The following is an 18,241-nucleotide window of genomic DNA, read 5'->3' on the forward strand; positions in this document are numbered from 1 at the left end:
ATTACCTCGTATCTGCCCCATAACAGTGCTTTGCACATAGTAAGCGCTTAATAAATGCCATCATTATTAATCAATCAATCAATCAATCGTATTTATTGAGCGCTTACTATGTGCAGAGCACTGTACTAAGCGCTTGGGAAGTACAAATCGGCATCACATAGAGACAGTCCCTACCCGATAGTGGGCTCACAGTCTAAAAGGGGGAGACAGAGAACAGAACCAAACATACCAACAAAATAAAATAAGTAGGATAGAAATGTACAAGTAAAATAAATAAATAAATAAATAAATAAACAGAGTAATAAATATGTACAACCATATATACATATATACAGGTGCTGTGGGGAGGGGAAGGCGGTAAGGCGGGGGGATGGAGAGGGGGACAAGGGGGAGAGGAAAAAAGGGGCTCAATCTGGGAAGGCCTCCTGGAGGAGGTGAGCTCTCAGCAGGGCCTTGAAGGGAGGAAGAGAGCTAGCTTGGCGGATGGGCAGAGGGAGGGCATTCCAGGCCCGGGGGATGACGTGGGCCGGGGGTCGATGGCGGGACAGGCGAGAGCGAGGTACAGTGAGGAGATTAGTGGTGGAGGAGCGGAGGGTGCGGGCTGGGCAGTAGAAGGAGAGAAGGGAGGTGAGGTAGGAGGGGGCGAGGTGATGGACAGCCTTGAAGCCCAGGGTGAGGAGTTTCTGCCTGATGCGCAGATTGATCGGTAGCCATTGGAGGTTTTTGAGGAGGGGAGTGATATGTCCAGAGCGTTTCTGGACAAAGATAATCCGGGCAGCAGCATGAAGTATGGATTGAAGTGGAGAGAGACACGAGGATGGGAGATCAGAGAGAAGGCTAGTGCAGTAGTCCAGACGGGATAGGATGAGAGCTTGAATGAGCAGGGTAGCGGTTTGGATGGAGAGGAAAGGGCGGATCTTGGCAATGTTGCGGAGCTGAGACCGGCAGGTTTTGGTGACGGCTTGGATGTGAGGGGTGAATGAGAGAGCGGAGTCGAGGATGACACCAAGGTTGCGGGCTTGTGAGACGGGAAGGATGGTAGTGCCGTCAACAGAGATGGGAAAGTCAGGGAGAGGACAAGGTTTGGGAGGGAAGACAAGGAGCTCAGTCTTCGACATGTTGAGCTTTAGGTGGCGGGCGGACATCCAGATGGAGATGTCCTGAAGGCAGGAGGAGATGCGAGCCTGGAGGGAGGGGGAGAGAGCAGGGGCAGAGATGTAGATCTGGGTGTCATTAGCGTAGAGATGATAGTTGAAGCCGTGGGAGCGAATGAGTTCACCAAGGGAGTGCGTGTAGATTGAGAACAGAAGGGGACCAAGCACTGAACCTTGGGGAACTCCCGCAGTAAGAGGATGGGAGGGGGAGGAGGAGCCTGCAAAAGAGACTGAGAAAGAACGACCGGAGAGATAAGATTAGATAATAAGATAAGATAAGATAAGATAAGATTATTATTAGTAGTAGTAGTAGTAGTAGTAGTACAGTGCTTGGCACAGAGTAAGGACTTAATTGCATGGCTCAGTGGAAAGAGCACTGGCTGGGAAGTACAGAGGTCATGGGTTCTAATCCCGCTGCCACTTGTCTGCTGTGTGACTTTGGGCAAGTCACTTAACTTGTCTGTGCTTCAGTTCTCTCATCTGTAAAATGGGGATTAAGACTGTGAGCCCCATGTGGGACAACCTCATTACCTTGTATCCCCCCCAGCACTTAGAACAGTGCTTGGCTCACATAGTAAGTGCTTAAGAAAATGCCATCATTAGTGTTATTATTATTAATCATTATTATTATTGTTGCTATTCTCATTATCATTATTTACATTCTGCCTCTAAACTGAGCCATAAGGTTGCAGTTGAGGTGGGTCCCCTTGGGCATTCCTTTGTGTAAAAAAATGAAGAACACATCAAATATTTTCCTTGAGCTTTTTGGGAACATATTTAATAATAAAAAACAGATAAGTCTTTTTTTCCACTTTCAATTTCCATTGCAGTCTAGGCTAACTCCCTGCCATCATCTGTTTTCTTTTACAACTAACAGTGTTATCCTTTATTTTCCTTCAAGAGTCTAATCATTCTAGTTTTTGTTATGACAAATCAAGAAGAGAGCAAGCAAAAAGTCAGGCAAATATGTAGTTGGCATCCCATGGCTTACTTTTCCTTCTTCTATTCCAGTTCATTTTTCCTTAGAGTCTTTCTGAGCATCGTGAGAACAAGTAAACAGGGAAATTCATGTTCCTTAATAAAAGCAATATAGCATACCCGCTTAGCTATTACAGGATTTCAAAGACTAATAATAGGCCAATCAAATCATTTGAAAAGGCTACAAAGAAACAGGGCGATCAAATCATTTGAATAGGCTCCAAAGACATGTTTCGTTATTCTATGAACATTTTAAGAAAAAAACGTTTAAGGAGCAAGGACAAATAAACTAATCCTTAACACCTCTCTTTTTTTTTTTATTTAAGGGTATTTGGTAAGCGCTTTCCATGTACCAGACTCTGTACAAAGCACTGGGGCAGATAATAAGAATAATAATAATAATAATGGTATTTATTAAGCGCTATGTGCGAAGCACTGTTCTAAGTGCTGGGAAAGTTACAAGGTGATCAGGTCATCCCACGTGGGGCTCACAGTCTTAATCCCCATTTTACAGATGAGGTAACTGAGGCACAGAGAATCAATCAATCAATCGTATTTATTGAGCGCTTACTATGTGCAGAGCACTGTACTAAGCGCTTGGGAAGTACAAATTGGCAACACATAGAGACAGTCCCTACCCAACAGTGGGCTCACAGTCTAAAAGGGGGAGACAGAGAACAGAACCAAACATACCAACAAAATAAAATAAATAGGATAGAAATGTACAAGTAAAATAAATAAATAAATAAATAAATAGAGTAATAAATATGTACAACCATATATACATATATACAGGTGCTATGGGGAAGGGAAGGAGGTAAGATGGGGGGATGGAGAGGGGGATGAGGGGGAGAGGAAGTGAAGTGAAGAGAGAAGTGAAGTGACGTGCCCAAAGTCACACAGCTGACACGTGGTGGAGTGGGGATTTGAACCCGTGACCTCCGACTCCAAAGCCCGGGCTCTTTCCACTGAGCCACGCTGCTTCTGTTACTATAGAAGATACAAGTTGCTCAGGGTGGACGTAGTCCACGTGCCAGAGGGGGCTCACAGTCTTAATCCCATTTTACAGAGGAGTTGACTGAGGCACAGAGAAGCGAAGTGTCCCGCCCAAAACCAAGCAGCAGGAAACTGGCAGAACTGGGATTAGAACCCAGGTCCTTCTGACTTCAGGGCTTATGATCCATCCACTAGATTGCACGGCTTCTCTGTGCATTTTCACTGCCTGACCAGCCGCGGATCAAACTACTTCTAACAAAGATATTTCTCCATTTCTATGAACTCCACTTAATATCCCGAGTCGGCCACGGGAGGCTGGCCATTTTCTGGAGACAAAGGCACTGCCCGCAGAATCGCGGGCTAGACACCTGAATCTCTGATCGGATCACTTGCTCCTTCATCTCCAAACTGAACGTAATAATACCTGCTCCTCCAGGAATGAGGAAAGGATAAATCGTCCTCGTTGCGCTCCACCAGAAATGTTTCCTAAATTAAAACCTGAGAGAAACATATGAGAAAATGGGTGGTCGTAGGTTTATAGTCGGTGACTCCCTCTACCTGAAACTAATTTGTAATGCCTAACTCCCCATGTAGATTATAAGGTCTGTGAAAGCAGGGGCCTAATCTACTTTATTATTTGTTCCCAGGTGCCTAGTAGAGTACTCTTAAAACATAGGTTGATTGATTGAAGTTCGCGACTCTTTAAAAGCTTCTCTGTGCTTCATTAGCAACGTGGTCCAAACAGCCACATGGTTACGAAACGGGAGGGTAAGAGGATAGTACTCTCTCCTGTTGAATCTCAGGAGGGAACAGCATGGCCAAATGGAGATTCACTCAATTGTATTTATTGAGCGCTTACTGTGTGCAATATAATATAACAACAACCAGACACATTCCCTGCCCACAGTGAGTCTAGAGCAAAGAACAGCATGTTCCAGTTTCTTCCAACTTTGCCCACACTCCATTTTTCTTTGATTTACCTTTTTTTAATGGTATTTGTTAAGAGCTTACTATGTGCAAAGCACTGTTCTAAGCGCTGGGGGATACACGGTGATCAGGTTGTCCCACGTGGGGCTCGCAGTCTTAATCCCCATTTTCCAGATGAGGGAACTGAGGCCAACAGAAGTGAAGTGACCTGCCCGAAGTCACGCAGCCGACAAGTGGCGGAGCCGGGATTTGAACCCATGACCTCTGACTCCAAAGGCCGGGCTCTTTCCAGTGAGCCACGCGGCTTCTTTTTTCAGTCTTATCTCAGTCACATAGGAAGCCTGCCTGGTAAAAGTCATGTAGGGATTTTATATGCATAATTAACTCACATAAAAATGGAGTGATTGTTGAAATGTTTAGATCAAATTCAAGAACAACTTTGGTTTCCTTTTTTTTGTTTTTTTTAATTGACAACTTTTAAAATAATAGTAATGATAATAATAATGATGGCATTTGTTAAGTACTTTCTGTGTGCCGAACACTGTTCTAAGCACTGTGGGGGTCAGCAGGTTGTCCCACGTGGGGCTCACAGTCTTAATCCCCATTTTACAGATGAAGGAACTGAGGCCCAGAGAAGTGAAGTGACTTGCCCAAAGTCACACAGCTGACAAGTGGCGGAGCCAGGATTAGAACCCACGACCTCTGACTCTCAAGTCCAGGCTCTTTCCACTGAGCCACGCTGCATGCTATGTATCCCAGTGGACGGTAGTAATAAAATGTATTAAGCGCTTATTGTGTGTAGAGCACAATACTAAATGCTGGAAGAAAATACATAGGTGGAAATTAGATATGGTCCTTGTTCCTTGGGTGGGGGAATGCCTTAATCTATCTGGCTCAGTGGCAAGAGCATGGATTTAGGAGTCAAAGGTCATGGGTTCTAATCCTGGCTCTGCCATTTATCAGCTGTGTGACTTCAGGCGAGACAACTTCTCTGTGCCTCAGTTACCTCAACTGCAAAATGGGGATTAAGGTTGTGAGCCCCACGTGGGACACACTGATCACCTTGTACCTACCCCAGCACCTGCAACAGTGCTTGGCACATAGTAAGCGCTTAACAAATACCATTATTATTATTATAATCTCATAACCTCATAGTCTCTTAGACTGTGAGCCCACTGTTGGGTAGGGACTGTCTCTGTATGTTGCCACTTTGTACTTCCCAAGCGTTTAGTACAGTGCTCTGCACATAGTGAGTGCTCAATAAATACGATTGATGATGACGATTGATGATAACCTCATAAGCAGCATGGCTTGGTGGATAGAGCACCGGCCTGGGAATCAGAAGGTCATGGGTTCTACTCCTGGCAGCTCCTCTTGTCTTCTGTGTGATCTTGGGCAAGTCACGTCACTCCTCTTGTCTCATTTACCTCATCTGCGAAATGGGGATTGACATTGTGAGCCCCATTTGGGACAGGGACTGTGTCCAACCTGTTGGGCCCAGGGCTTAGTGCAGTGCCTGGCACATAGTAAGTGCTTAACTATAATTATAATTATGGTATTTATTAAGAGCTCACTACGTGCCAAATGCTGTTCTAAGCACTGGGGTAGTTTAAGACCCGAGTTCTAATTCTGACTCTGCCACTTTCCTGAGGTGCAACCTTGGGAGACTCTCTTAATTTATCCATGCCTCAGTTTCCTCATCTGTTAAATGGTGATTACCTCCCTGCTCTTCCTCCCCCTAACTCTGTGCGCCCTACATGAGTCAGGGATTGTCTCTGATCTGCTTAAATCGTGTCTACCCTAGCGCATGGCACCCATTGAGTGCTTACCCAATGTCGCTGTTATTATTCTTGAGAATCCAGTGTCTCTGCAAACTCATCCTCTAGACTATATGCTCATAGCGGACAGGAAATGTGTCTGTTTATTGTTCTATTGTACTCTCTCAAGAGCTTAGTACAGTGTTCTGCACACAGTAAGCACTCAATAAATGCAAATGAATAAATGAATGTACTTTCCTACCACCTGACATCCACTTGCCCTGACTTTAAGAACCACCACAATGGAGGGGCCAGGCAGGCTGGACCTAGAGACGCTCTCCCCTCTTGACTGTAGGCTTGTAGTTTGTTATATTATACTAGACTGTGAGCCCATTGTTGGGTAGGGACCGTCTCTATATGTTGCCAACTTGTACTTCCCAAACGCTTAGTACAGTGCTCTGCACACAGTAAGCACTCAATATGATTGAATGAATTTTACTCTACCAAGCACCTGATGCAGTGCTCTGCACACAATAAGCACTCAATAAATATGATTGAATGAATGAATACAATTGACTGACTGCCAAGCAGAATAGCCTAGTGATAATTATAATACTAATGTTGGTATTTGTTAATGATGGCATTTGTTAAGTGCTTACTATGTGCAAAGCACTGTTCTAAGCTCTGGGGGGGAATACAAGGTGATCAGGTTGTCCCTCGTGGGGCTCACAGTCTTAATCCCTATTTTATAGATGAGGAAACTGAGGCCCAGAGAAGTTAAGTGCCTTGCCCAAAGTCACACAGCTGACAAGTGGCAGAGCCGGGATTAGAACCCACGACCTCTGACTCCCAAGCCCGGGCTTTTTCCACTGAGCCACACTGTGCTTACTATGTGCCAAGCACTGTTCTAAGAACTGGGGTATTTACAAGGTAATCAGGTGGTCCCATGAGGGGTTCCCAGTCTTAATTCCCACTTTACAGATGAGGTAACTGAGGCACAGAGAAGTTAAGTGTCTCACCCAAGGTTACACAGCTGATGAGTGGCAGAGCCAGGATTAGATTCCATGTCCTTCTAACTCCCAGGCCTGGGCTCTAACCACTAGGCCATGTTGTGGGCAAAGAACATGTCTAGCAACTCTGTCATATTGTATTCTCGAAAGTGGTTAGTACAGTGCTCTGCTGGCTCAGGACAAGATGACAGTGACACTTGTAAAGTCTTACAAAATCATACCCCAGGCCCCATGAAGACTCAGCTAAGGGGTAACATTTGGCTAAACTTTCCACTGAGCCACGCTGCTTCTCTGAAGGGACAGGCATTTAGATAAATAGATTGTGCAGATGTATATAAATCTGTTGGGATTGACTGAGGGGTGAATAAATGAAGCAAATCCAAGCTGTGCAAAGGGAGTGGGAGAAGAGGAAATGAGGGCTTAGTCAGGGAAGGCCTCTTGGAGAAGATGTGTCTTCAATAAGGCTTTGAAAGTGGGGAGAGTAATTGTCTGTAGGATATGAGGAAGGAGGACTAAGGCTCCCTCCCATCTAGCTCGGCAATGCCCTCCAGAGTTTTTAATTCTCTATTAGGTAGGTGGCAGGCTGATCTTTCCCCTGGACATTTCCACTGGGCGGCTCAGGTTTCATGACCATCTAGGGCTCACGCACTGTGAAAGACAATAGATCTTCACTGGGGCAGAGTCCTTAGGTAGTACAATCCCCGAATTCAATTTCTGAAAAATCAATAAACAATGGGGATAACTGATTAAATCTCATCCCAAGTCGAAATTAAGCAACTCCGTTCCCAAATAAATATCAGTTTACAGAGAGTCGCCGTTAGGAGTGCAAGATCTGAAAAGTTCATGTGGGAAATAGGAACGAGGCAGGAGGGATTTGTTTTGTCAGCTATTTCCATCCCATTCAAGTTCATTCTACCCAGCTCTACTGGGGAATAGAGGAGGGGGAGAGATCCCTGTGGCCAATGGATCCCACGGTATTCTGGTTCCTTCATCATCAATCGTATTTATTGAGCACTTACTACGTGCAGAGCACACAGTTCCTTCCCTGACAGCCCTGAGTCCAACAACTTTTGGGGAGAAATAGGGAGAAGGGTGGCTCATGGGGGCTTTGGAGCATGGTTCCAGAAGCCCAGGATCACCCTGGCTCAGTGAGCAGGATGCAGCAAGCAGCATGGCTCAGTGGAAAGAGCACAGGCTTTGGAGTCAGCGGTCATGGGTTCGAATCCTGCCTCCGCCACACGTCTGCTGTGTGAGCTTGGGCAAGTCACTTAACTTCTCTGGGCCTCAGTTACCTCATCTGTAAAAATGGGGATTAAGACTGTGAGCCCCACGTGGGACAACCTTATCAGCCTGTATCCTCCCCAGTGCTTAGGACAGTGCTTTGCACATAGTAAGCGCTTAACAAATGCCAATTATTATTATTATTATTATTATTATCTCCCTCATGGGCTCAGGCTGGGACTAGGGATCTAGGACTCCCCAGTGATTGATTCGTTCTGTTCCCCATGTGACTCCCACCCTTAGACATAGATTCTTCAGCGTCTGAGCCATTCCACCACTGCTCCAAACAATAGGGTCTGAGTGGAAAGACCAGTCTTGGGTCCCAGCACTAACTTATTTAAGCTACTGTAGTAGTAGTAACAGTATTTATTAAGGACTTACTCAAAATAATAATAATAATAAATAATTATGGTATTTGTTAAGCGCTTACTATGCACTAAGCACTCTAAGTGCTGTGGCAGATACAAGGTAATTAGGTTGTCCCACGTGGAGCACACAGTCTTAATCCCCACTTTAAAGGTGAGGTAACTGAGGCACAGAGAAGCTAAGTGGCTTGCCCAAGGTCACACAACAGACAAGTGGCAGTGACGGGATTAGAACCCACAGCCTCTGACTTCCAAGCCTGTGCTCTTTCCACTCAGCCATGCTGCTTCTCCAGCTCTTAGAACAGTGCCTGGCACACAGAAAGTGCTTAACAAATACCATACTTATTATTATCATTATTACATCATTGATGGCATTTATTGAGCACTTACTGTGTACTGAGCACTGAACTAAGCTCTTGGGAGAGAGTAGGTAGACACGCTCACTGCCAACTACGAGCTCACATCTAAAAGATGAGCCAGGCATGGGGTAAAAGCCAACAAATGGGAACTAGACACAAACCCTTTTCCTGGAGGGGCTCACAGTCTGTGAACTAAGAGCATGTGTGGGATGGGGGGTGTTTGGGAAGAGGACGGGGTGGTCACAGTCCAGTCCAATTCCAATCCACAGTCACAATCCAGTCCAGCGCTGATATATGTGTCTATATACTGCATCGCTTCCCTTTCCTGTAATTATTTTAGGGTCATTTCTCTCTGCCAAACTGCATACTTTTTCAGAGCAGGGATCATGTCTGCTTACTGTACTCTATTCCCTCAAACTCTCAATACAGCAATCTGCGCACAGTAAGCACTCAATAAATACCACTGCCCGATTGATAGTGGAAAAAGCACAGGGCTGGGAGGTAGGAGATGCAGCGTGTAATATGCAGCGTGTAGAGAAGCAGCGTGGTTCAGTGGAAAGAGCTCGGGCTTGGGAGTCGGAGGCCATGGATTTGAATCCCGGCTCTGCCACATGTCTGCTGTGTGATCTTGGACAAGTCACTTCACTCCTCTAAGCCTCAGTTACCTCATCTGTAACATGGGGATTAAGATTGTGAGCCCCATGTGGGACAACCTGATCACCTTGTATCCCCCCCAACACTTAGAACAGTACTTTGCACATAGTAAGCACTTAACAATTGCCATTATTATTATTATTATTCTTATCAGTTGAAACAGGTAGACCAGTGAGGAGGCTGATACAATGTTCTTGTCTTGTCTTATGGGGTTGAGTCATCTCCGACCCATAACGACGCCATAAACACCCCCCCCACTCCATCTGCAATCATTCTGGAAGTGTACCCATGGAGTTTTCTTGGTAAAAATCTGGAAGTGGTTTTACCATTGCCTCCTTCCGATCAGCAAACACTAGTCTCCACCCTCGACTCTCTCCCGTGCAGCTGCTGCCCAGCACAGAGGAGTTTTGATTTGTAGCAGATTGCCTTCCACTCGCTAGCCGCTGGCTGAGCTAAGAATGGAATGGGTAGGCCTCTGCTTGTCTCTCCCTCCCACAGTCGAGACTGGTAGAGGACTGGAAACTCTCCAGGTGCCACCCTGAGAAGGGAATACAATATTCTAGTTACACGAAAACCAGCCCTTGTATCAGGTTGGAAGCTAGTTGGGTGGAAAAGAAGGGAAGACCAGGGAGAAGCAAGGCCTAGTGGAAAGAGTATGGTCCTGGGTGTCGGAGGACTTGAGTTCTAATCCCAGCTCTGCCACTTACTTGTTATGTGACCTTAGACAAGTCACTTAACTTCTCGGTGTCTCAGTTTCCCCATCTGCAAAGTGGGGATTCAGTATACTTGTTTTCCCTCCTACTTAGACTGTGTCCCCCATGTGGAACCTATCTTGGTTCAAATCCCAGATCCACCATTTGTCTGCTGTGTGACTTTGGGCAAGTCACATCACCTCTCTGGGCCTGTTACCTCATCTGTAAAATAGGGATTGAGACTATGAGCCCCATGTGGGACAGGGATCGCGTCCAACCTGATTTGCTTGTATCGATCCCAGCACTTAGTACAATGCCTGACACCTAGTAAACACTTAACAAATTATATTATCATCATTAACATTTCTATTCTTATTAATTCCATTATTATTATTACTATCATTATTATATTGTGAGGAATTGACTTGAGAATGAAGCTTGAATATGGTGAGAGAAGAGTGAGGCTAGGTAAGGTGTGGCCAAGGAGAGTTAGTTGATTGATTGCCTTAAAATCGATGGTCGGGAGTTTCCACTTCATATGAAGAAGAATGGACAGCCGCTGGACACATTTGAAGAGTGAAGAAACTTGTACGGAACTATTTTTTTTTTTAGAAAAATTGAACGAGACAGTGGAGTGATGCACTAGAGGGGTGAGGGAGGCTGGAGACAGGGAGGCCAACAAGGAGGCTGAGGCAGAGGGAAGGAGAAATATGACAAGTGCTTGGAGCCATGTGATGGCCTCCTCTGGAAGTTCCCCTCTGGAAGTGGGGCTGGGAGGGGCAGTGTAGTGCCTCCTCCCTTTCCTTGGATCCCCCCGGGGGGAATCGGGCTCATTAACATTTGTATGATTGTTCCACATGGAGCTGCAGCTGCTTCCTGAGATTCCCCCCATTCATGAGACTTAGGGAAAGAAACAAAAACATTAAATGTGGGAAACATCAATAGCAAGGAAAGGATGTTTTCCTAACTCTTCTATCCACCCCCAGCCATCTGAGTCCAGAGAGAAACAACTTGTAACCCTAGAATATAAGTTTGGGGGAAAAAGTAAAAAAAGTCAGGGAAACTGGAAGCAACACTGAAAACCTAGTTTGCCCAAAACAATGAGTCTCTCACCTGTCAAATAGAATGTTTTTCTAAAGCCAAGAATTTCCAATTTTTCCTTTGGGGAAAAGAGAAGGGGGGAAACCTCTGGGGAAAAATAAAAGCACTGGGGGAAAGATAAGACCTTTTTCTCTACGTCCCCCCCGGCTGGGACTGAGGATGGAAGTGGGGCTTCTGTTGTTTTCCAGGGCGCTTTCCAATTTTGAGGGTCCCTCCAGAAGGCCAAGAACACTGCCTGACCCCAGGCCATCAGAGGAATCTGCCTTCCCGACATGGAGCTTTCCCAAGCTTCCTCGGGTCTCTGGCTCTCAGCAACACAATGTCAGGGAAAATGAAATACCACAAGTCTTGCTCCTGCTGCTCCAGCCAATACAGTGTCTACCGAGACTTAGTGAATAGAGCAGAGGCCTGGGAATCTGAAGGAACTGCGTTCTAATCCCCCCTCCACCTCATTCATTCAATCATATTTATTGAGCACTTACTATGTGCAGAGCACTGTACTAAGTGCTTGAGAAGTACAAGTCCCTACCCAACAACGGGCTCACAATCTAGGAAGGGGTCACGTGTCTGCTGTGTGACCTTGGATGAGTCACTCCACTTCTCTGGGTTTCAGTTCCCTCAGCTGTAAAATGGGCATTAATCAATCAATCAAACATACTTATTGAGCGCTTACTGTGTGCAGAGCACTGTACTAAGCACTTGGGAAGTACAAGTTGTCAACATATAGAGACGGTCCCTACCCAACAGTGGGCTCACAGTCTAGAAGGGGGAGAATGAGTCCCAAGTGGGACAGGGACTGTGTCCAACCTGATTAACTTGTATGTACCCCAGCATTTCACACGGTACTTGGCACATAGCAAGTGCTTAATACCTTAATTATTATTATCAATCAATTAACCACTTTTATTTAGTGCTTACTGTGTGCTGAGAACCATAATAAGTTTTTCGGGGAGCACAATACAACAAAGTTGGTTGGCATGTTCCTTATCTTGGGCTTCTCCCTCCCCGCCCCCCCCGCCCCCCAGCCCCACCTCCTAACCCATTCATCTAGGGACAAAGTAATCTCCCTAATTAGTAGCATATTATCAGGGCTCCAAAATTGAAGGAGTTGGCTTGAATTATTTAGCAAAATTTCCCTGACATCACCAGGTTTCTGTGGCAGGAAGCCCAGAAGAAAAAATCATCATTGTCATAGTGTTAAGAGTAACAGGCACTTACTGGGAACAAGTCACTCTGCTAAATGCTGGAAAATCAATCAATCAATCGTATTTATTGAGCGCTTACTGTGTGCAGAGCACTGTACTAAGCGCTTGGGAAGTACAAGTTGGCAACATATAGAGACAGTCCCTACCCAACTGTGGGCTCATGGTCTAAAAGGGGGAGACAGAGAACAAAACCAAACATACTAACAAAATAGAATAGATATGTACAAGTAAAATAGAGTAATAAATATGTACAAGCATATATACAGGTGCTGTGGGTAAGGGAAGGAGGTAAGATGGGGGGATGAAGAGGGGGATGAGGGGGAGAGGAAGGAAGGGGCTCAGTCTGGGAAGGCCTCCTGGAGGAAAAGAAAACCTGGGTGGGGTTTAGACACAGTCTCTGGCCTTCAAAGGACTCGCAGTTGTACAATACAAATCGGAATATGGGGGTTGGCCATAGACACACAAGAAAAGGTAAACCAATAAAATACAAATGCAACATAAAAGACAAAGATAAGTTGACACAATTAAATCCCAGACTAGTAGGGTGCAGTGGCTAGAGAAACAGATGTCCCCAAGTGACTTGGGAGTGAGGAAGTATAATGTTCGATCTGGCTCAACCTCAGCCAGTGGAGCTGAGGGCAACATCAGCTCTGGGTAGCTGGCCACCGTGGGCATGGCTGGCCTCTTCCCTAGTATGGTCGCCTGCCACATGACGCAGGCAGTAGAAGGGCATCACCTCAACCATCTAGATTCTAAGCTCATCGTAGGCAGGGAATGTCACTGTTTATTCTTGTATTGTACACTCCCATTCATTCAATCGTATTTATTGAGCGCTTACTGTGTGCAGAGCACTGTACTAAGTGCTTGGGAAGTACAAGGTGGCAATATATAGAGACGGTCCCTACCCAACCAACAAAATAAAATAAATAGAATTGTAAATATGTACAAGTAAAATGAATAGAGTAATAAATCTGTACAAATATATATACAGGTGCTGTGGGGAGGGGAAGGAGGTAGGGCGGGGGATGGGGAGGGGGAGACGAAGGAGGGGGCTCAGTCTGGGAAGGCCTCCTGGAGGAGGTGAGCTCTCAGTAGGGCTTTGAAGGGAGGAAGAGAGCTAGCACTTAGTACAGAGCTCTGTGCACAGTAAGTACAACTGAATGAAGGAATGATTGACCATCTCACAGAAATCCCCCCAAACCACTGTCGAGAACAGGATATTAAAAACAAACCGTAAATGCAATCTATTGAACCCCTTAAGTTTAAATTAGCACATTTCAATGTTTCCTACCTTACGAGTCCTGAAGAGAAGCAGCGTGGCCTAGTGGAAGGAGCCCAGGCACAGGAGTCAGAGGTTCTAATCCCATAGCTGCCAACTGCTTGCTCTGTGACCTTGGACAAATCACTTAACTTAGTGCCTCATTTCTCCTGTTCTCCTTTCTACGTAGACTGTGAGCCCCAGGCGGGAAAGGGACTGTGTCCAACCTAATCAATTTGTACGTGCCCCAGTGCTTAGGACAGTGTTTGAAACATAGTAAGTGTTTAACAAATACTATAAGAAAAAAAGAAATCCATGTAGACACACTGACCCTATCTGATTAGAGAAGCAGTGTGGATCAGTGACAGGAACCCAGGCTTGGGAGTCAAGAGGTCATGGGTTCTAATCCCAGCTCTGCCACTAATCAGCTGTGTGACTTTGGGCGAGTCACTTGACTTCTCTGTGCCTCAGTTTCCTCATCTGTAAAATGGGGATTAAGACTGAGCCCCACGTGGGACAACCTGATAAGCTTGTCTCTACTCCAGCACTTAGAACAGTGCTTGGCACATAGTAAGCGCTTAACAAATACCATTGCCATCATCATAGTGTTCCTGAGGCAGCTAGCTACTCCATCACTTACCCCTGCAGAGTCTGTCTTGCCTGAGGAGAGACACTGGAACCCTCTCTGTCTCCAATGAACCATCTCCTCCCTCCAGCCCCAACCTTTCTTTCCAGTTGAACAATGTGAGAAGTGTTCATTCTTTCATTCATTCATTCGATCATATTGAGTGCTTACTGTGTGCTACTGTACGAAGCACTTGGGAGAGCCCAGTAAAACAACAAACACATTCCCCGTCCACTGCATGTGCACAGTCTAGAGGATGAGACAAACATTAATGTAAATAAATGAATAAGGTACATGTATGTATATATATAGATAGATAGATAGATACTATATATGTATAGCATATATAGTAACTATATACATGTAACTTATTTATTTATATATTTATTTAAATTATTATAAATAATTGTCAAATTATTAAATATATTTAACAATATGACAATATAACATTATAATACAATACTATGATGATATATTCAATAATTAAATTATTATTATTAAAATTATTATAATTTATATAATGATCATATATAAATTTATATATAGTAACTATATACCTGTATATATACATGTAACTTATTTATATTATTTACAAATGCACACACACACACGCGCGCACACACACACACACACACACACACACACATATGTGTTGTGGGGATGGGAGGGAAGATGAATGAAGAAGCCTTCCCTCTTCCTTGTCCCTCCCCCTCTTCCTCTCTCTCCTCCCCCCACCTTCCTCCTTTTCCTCTCCAAAGCACTTAGTTCAGTGATCTGCACAAACCTCTCAATAAACATCACTGATTGATTGGTGCAAGAGCTAATTACTTTCTATAGATTCTAACAAACTGCTTCCTAGTCTGCCTGAACCACTCTATTTTAACTTCACCAAATGAATGACAATATAGTGCTCAAAACTTTGTTTCTAAGTCTTTTCTGGCTAGACCAGAGAAATCAGTCAATCAGTGGTACTGATTGAGTGCTTACTGTATGTACAGAGATTTTACTAAGCTCTTCGGAGAGTATAATAGAAAAATATAATACAATCCCTGCCCACTACGAGCTGGCAGGTAAGAAACTAGCGTCATATCTCCAGTATGACCAATTCAGGAACTGAGAGTTGTCTGTTTTTGGCCTACAAAATAGGCCCTTCCCACCTAGACACAGTTTATCATGATGTCCATTTTTCTAATCTTTCCCTGCATTTCAATCTCTCAACTTTCTGAATGATTCTTGCCGTCCCCTTGCAGATGGCCAGTATTTTGCTACTTCTATACCAACACGAAACCTCAGTGGCTTAGACATGCCTGGACTCAGAATGTGAAACCTCTTCAGAAAGGGCCTAAGCAAAAAGACTTGTGGGATGTCTGGCCATCGATAATGAACAAGACCACCCAAAGGGGTAGATTTGCAAGACCCTCCACTACTCAGATGGTTCCCAGGTACCTAGCTTCAAAGTGTAGAAGGGCCAAAGTTTACCCGACAATTTTGGTGTCGGAAAATGCCTGCCGTATGAAGCATGACAAGTGTGAAATTAGTAGAGAGAGCCCTTTTTTGGTGGGATTGAAATGCTAGCCACTGCAATGATAAAGCAGTGCAATTTCTCTCATCAGTGATTCAAACCTTCCCCCTCCTGCAATCCCTTCTTGTCCAGGACTGCATCGTGACTCTGTTCTAAAAGAACACAAGGTCACGTTGAGAATAATAATTTTAGCAATTAGTCGTGAGTTTCCATATCAAAAGAATAGTTTACTGTTGAGGACTGTTTTCTAAAGTGAGTCTGGTGACTGGAGGGAGAGGGGGGCAGAGAAGGTCATAAAGATTCCCAGAATCTCAACTGACTAATGATAATAATAATAATTGCGGTATTTGTTAAGTGCTTACTATGTGCCAGGCACTGTACTAAGCACTGGGGTAGATACAAGCAAATCAGGCTGGACACAGTCCCTGTCCTACATGGGATTCAGAGTCTCAATTCCCATTTTACAAATGAGGTAACTGAGGCACGGAGAAGTGAAGTGACTTACCCAAGGTCACACAGCAGACAGGGGCGGAGCTGCGTTTAGAACCCACTACCTTCTGATTCTCAAGCCCATGCTGTATTCACTACGCCATGCTGTTTCTCATAATAATTATTATGGTATTTGTTAAGCGCTTACTATGTGCCAAGCACTGCTGTAAGCACTGAGGAGAAACAAGGTAATCAGCTTGCCCCACTTGGGGCTCACAGCCTTAACCCCCACTTTACAGACAAGGTTACTGAGGCACAGAGAAGGTAAGTGGCTTGCCAAAAGTCACACAGCAGACATGTGGCAGAGCCAGGATTAAATACAACGTCCTCTGACTCCCAAGCCCGTGCTCTTTCCACTAGGCCATGCCTTAGCCAACATTAGGATGAGGGTCCTGAAATGAGAGACTGTCATGTGTCATCTGGGCCCAACATCCACGTACTGGGAAGACAAGGTGATGGAGAGCTTTAAAGCCAATGGTGAGGAATTTTTGTTTGATACCGAGGTGGATAGACAACCACTGGAGATTTTTGAGGAGGGGGATGACAAGTCTTGATTGTTTCTGCAGAAAAATGATCTGGGCAGTGGTGTGAAGTATGGACTGGAGTGGGGAGAGGTTTGGAGGTCAGAAGGGAGGCTGATGCAGTAATCTAGGCAAGACAGGATGTCATTGTATTAACACAGTAGCAGTTTGGATGGAGAGGGAAGGGCGTATTTTATCAATTTTGTGAAGGTGGGACAGACAGAATTAGGTGACATTGAATATATGGTTTGAATGAAAGAGAGGAGTCAAGGACAAAGCCAAGGTTATAGCGTTGAGTCTACAGTGATGAGAAAGTCCAGGAGAGGACATGGTTTGGGTGGGAAGATACGGAGCTCTGTTTTGGACATGCTAGGTTTAAGGTGATGAGAGGACATCCAAGTAGAGATGTCTTGAAGGCAGGGGGAGATGCGAGCCTGGGAGAGAGAGAGGGTTAAAGGGAGGAGATGCAGATTTTGGGCATCATCTGCATAGAGATGGTAGTTGAAGCCAAGACAGCGAATGAGTTCTCCTAGGGAATGGGAATAGATGGAGAATAGGAGGGGACCTAGAACTGAACTTTCAGGGACCCCTACAGTCAGGGGGTTGGAGGCAGAGGAGGAGCCTTTGAAGGAGCCTGAGAATGTAACTTAGGCACAGAAAAATTAAGTGACTTGCCCAAGGTCACACAGTAGACCTCTGGTGTTGCCAGGATTAGAACCCATGTCCTTCTGACTCAGGCCTATGCTGTATCCACTAAAAAAACCCCAAAAAACCTAGTACCAACAAGCCACTGCAATAACTCCAGATCATCCATAACCCTCAACTGAAAAAAGATAAAAAAAATACACTCACCTAATAGTTTACCATTTTGCTTCTCAGTACAGATGTGGTGGGAAAATAGCATATGCAATTGGTTAGCTTCAAAGTGGCATTTAATGCCATTTGTTTGCAGATGGTTCTGTCAGGCTTTTCTTATTCTGCCAATGCTCTCTACCTGCAGGAGGTTTGAAGTGCTAAGAAACAAATTCCCCTCTCCCTGAAATGGAGCTTAGTGAAACCCTGCTGAGCACATCCTCTTGAATAAAGGGCTCCCTGTAGAGTAACCAGTATTTGGAAGGGGCATTAACTCTTTCAGGGCACTAGTTAATCACTGGAAGTTCAGTGGCAGCAGTGACGTGCAGTGAGTTTAAAAGTAATTCACCCAGTAAAAATACTGTCACATCATGTTATATCAAGTACCTAAAAAAAATAAAATAAAGGTAGAGGTTTTCCTGACTTTCCTGTGATTACAATAGGAAGGGAATGATGAAAGGATAAAATGGTATTAGTACTGGAGATTTTATCTTA

The 18,241-nt window shown here is 44.8% G+C and overlaps 1 protein-coding gene and 1 non-coding gene across 2 annotated transcripts in view; both read right to left on the reverse strand.

Annotated features, from left to right (window-relative positions):
* Positions 1 to 18,241, reverse strand: part of LDB2 (LIM domain binding 2) — an 892,398-nt gene that overhangs the window by 780,303 nt on the left and 93,854 nt on the right. The gene's annotated exons all lie outside the window — the stretch shown is intronic.
* LOC119928010 lies at positions 9,892 to 10,029 on the reverse strand. Its single transcript, XR_005450972.1, has one exon. It is a non-coding gene; the product is annotated as a small nucleolar RNA SNORA7 (small nucleolar RNA).

The sequence above is a fragment of the Tachyglossus aculeatus genome, chromosome 4 (genome assembly GCF_015852505.1).
Source record: "Tachyglossus aculeatus isolate mTacAcu1 chromosome 4, mTacAcu1.pri, whole genome shotgun sequence".
In the NCBI taxonomy this organism is placed as follows: domain Eukaryota; kingdom Metazoa; phylum Chordata; class Mammalia; order Monotremata; family Tachyglossidae; genus Tachyglossus; species Tachyglossus aculeatus.